Source organism: Paralichthys olivaceus, chromosome 9, assembly GCF_024713975.1.
Source record: "Paralichthys olivaceus isolate ysfri-2021 chromosome 9, ASM2471397v2, whole genome shotgun sequence".
NCBI lineage: Eukaryota > Metazoa > Chordata > Actinopteri > Pleuronectiformes > Paralichthyidae > Paralichthys > Paralichthys olivaceus.
Window position 1 is genome coordinate 16,589,152 of NC_091101.1, and position 3,318 is coordinate 16,592,469.

The window sequence follows — 3,318 nt, forward strand, 5'->3', positions numbered from 1 at the left end:
GTCCAAACAGTGAAACATAAACATTGTTCCTGTCGGTCTCCATGTAGCTGTGCAGATGTTCAAGTTCATCGAGGGGGAACTTATAAAGACTTTTATCCTTTTTTTTTTTTTTTACTGATTCTAAAAGCTCACATATGTTGGAGGAGAGCAGTTGTAGGTGCCCAGACACACCCAGAGCTTTCATCTTCCAAAGTCAGGATCCACTTAAACCTATTACAGTCCACAAAAAACCCTGCAAACAGTACTAATCAAGTGCTAAACCCTTAGAGCACGTCTGTTAAGTTCTGCTTCACCATGATTGCCAAACGAAGAAAAGGGTTTAAAATAATTTACAATGTTGTACAACAAGGATTATTAAGCAAGCCTTTGGCATTGGGTTGTGATAAAGAACAATGGAAGTTAAGTAGTTTACTCAGCATAAAATTAGTCAAATTTCAGTTCTTTGATTTGATCACAGTAAGGTGGTCACCTACCATATCTGTGTTTAGACTAATTAAAGATGAAACCATTTTTAAATTTGACGCAAGTAACATATTCAGTGATGCAGGATGGACGACATCGAGTTACTGTTTTTTGATGCACAAAAATGCCATTTTTCTTTTTGGATTTTTTCAGAGAATCTTTAAAACTATAGACTGTATTTAAAGATGGACAACATGGCTGCTCCGCCCCTAAAAGTGAAGCCAAAGTGTCTCAATGAACCCCTGGTGGCTCGCTGCAGTGTAGATGGGACATGATCAAATGAAAAAAAAGTGTAAGTACACGTCAAATACATTTTTCCTAAAGGTGTTTCTGTCTTCTTACTCCAAATGGTGCAAGATGTCAGTGTTGGTATTTGGGATATTTTGCCATAATTTCTGGATAGTGGGAGGAAGTCGTCGCCCATCTTTATGTACAGTCTATGCTTAAAACCAGATGAAAGTGATCACAACTTAATTAAGTTTCTGTTTAGTCTGAACTCAATGCAGCCACACTCACCAAACAACAAACTCGAACAGAGGACAGAGTGAAAAACAAGAAACAAGTGGAAATTTAACCCTTTCCTTATCTGTTGTTTGTTGACCTTTTCTGTCATTGAATGCATTTATCTGACACTATCCACATGGAGCTGACACTTGAAAGCTCAAACTTAGGTCACCAGAGCACCCTTAGTTTCTCATGTTGGACTTTTTGTTGTTTTTATGATGATCTGAATGTAAATGAATCTAATCTGCCACTTATTGATTAATAGAATGACCATGAATTTCTTATTTGAGGACGTAACCTAAAAACAAAACGAAGAAAAGTACGAAATCTTCATATTGGAGAAGAACAAATTAATGTCTCTGCTTAAAAAAACAGAACCAATCAATTATCAAAGTAGTTGCCTATTCATTTGCTGCTGATTTTCTATTAATGAAAGTGTATGTTTTGCTTTGAATTGTGTTGCTCTATTTGAAGTGTCATTATTTCTTAGAAGTGATATCTTATGAGCAATGGAGATGATTAGTTCTAATGTTGTTGGACTGTATGTTAAACATTTTCTTATTTCTGTGGCTCATTTTCAGTTTCGAGGAGCGTCTGACTCACATCACATTCTTTATCTGAACACCCTGAAATTGATTTGACTCCAGATCAAACAGTTTATGACTTCATCCATCTTCATCTTTCAGAGTTGAGTTGGGTTCAACTCCAGTTCCAGGCTTCAACCCCTGGTGCTTCCTGCCTCTACCTCCCTCCCTCAAGGGGCCCAGAGAGATAACTTCCAAACGAATCCAAAACACAGCGAAGCAAAACTTGTGACCAGCATACAGGGTAGGAGCACTGGTAGCACTCCGGCTGTGGCAATGATCCAGATGAGCATTGAGAGAAACGACTCTGGAGCTGCCAACATATGCTGGGTTTTCCTGCAGCGGAAGGATTTGGCATCTAGTTTGTCAAATGTTTGTGAAGATAGACAAATAAACAAGGTAAAATTTAAAGGCATAGATGCCCCCTCGTGCTGACTCTTCATGCTAGAATTATAGATGACTATAAAATGCATCATTGGCGTTAGAAGTGTCAGTCTTTGCTCTCTTAAAAACCTCCACCTAGTGTGTCCTGTTGGAGCTGTGGTTTGCTGCCGGATGTTTAAACAGAGTGTGTCTTATCTCCAGCTGACAAAGGATTGAGTGTGAGAGAGTATATTGGCATACGTGTTATTACTTGTGATCTCGTGTGGCTACATTTAAATTGGCATGGCACTAAAAATGTGTCGTTTAATGGGGGGTAAATTAATGGATTAAGAGCAGATTTACTGCAGAGAGGTGTTAATTACACAGGCACGATTAGAAAGAAGTTTAGGTGGGACAGCCCTGTGTGGTGTAGCCCCCCCTCTCCTATCTAAAACCTGGGGCTCTGTAATCACTGCTTGCAGATTTTACCCTGCACAATTAGAGGAGAAAATGATTACTGTCCCATTCAGTCCTGGTTCCATCCAACCCCCTGTCTGCCTGGAGAGAAAAAGACCTTCGTCAGCTGCAGGGTTGTGTTATGAATTTCAAGCCATCCACTCATATCCTGGGAAAGGAGGAAATTAGGAAGAGAGCCAATGTGGGGAAAGTATTTGCATGGTGTGTGTGTGTGTGTGTGTGTGTGTGTGTGTGTGTGTGTGTGTGTGTGTGTGTGTGTGTGTGTGTGTGTGTGTGCACGTGTTTAAAAGAGAAGAGAAAAGAGGCAGAGGCGGGTAAGGACAGAGGGAGGTGTTGAGTTATTCAATCTGGGTACAAATAAAGAAAAGGGAAACAAATAAGAAGCAGAAAAAGAGAAGCACCACATGTGAAAACTCAACTTAAAACTATAAAGTATGAAACGAAACTGTTTTTCCACTTGATTGTTGCAGTGTGATTATATAAGTGAAGCGATTTTTCCTGAGAAGCTTTCATGTTTTGTTTTCAAAGCAGGCCACCACAAGCTCTGCCAAAAGCTTTTCTTTCTTCTTTTTTTTTTGCCAGGACCTCTCACTCACTCTCTCACTCTTTCTCCTCCTTTTCATTGTGTTTGTTGTTTCATGGAGGGGTTAGATGCCGTCCAGATTGCCTGTTGCCAATAGAGACTGTCTCAGTTCACCTCCAGTGGCTCACCCCGCCATTCATAAACAAATCACTCCAGCCCTGGACCTTTGAGCTGCTACCTAAAGAACAACAAGCAGGACCCCATCTGTATTTGGAGGTTTTCTCCCTCGGCTTTTCACCTCTTTCTCAGCTAACTCTGTTTTAAATTTCCCTCTCTTATGTATTCAACTCCCATCCACTGTTCCCTCCCTCCTCTCCTTGCCCTCTCTGCTCTCTCTCTCTCTCT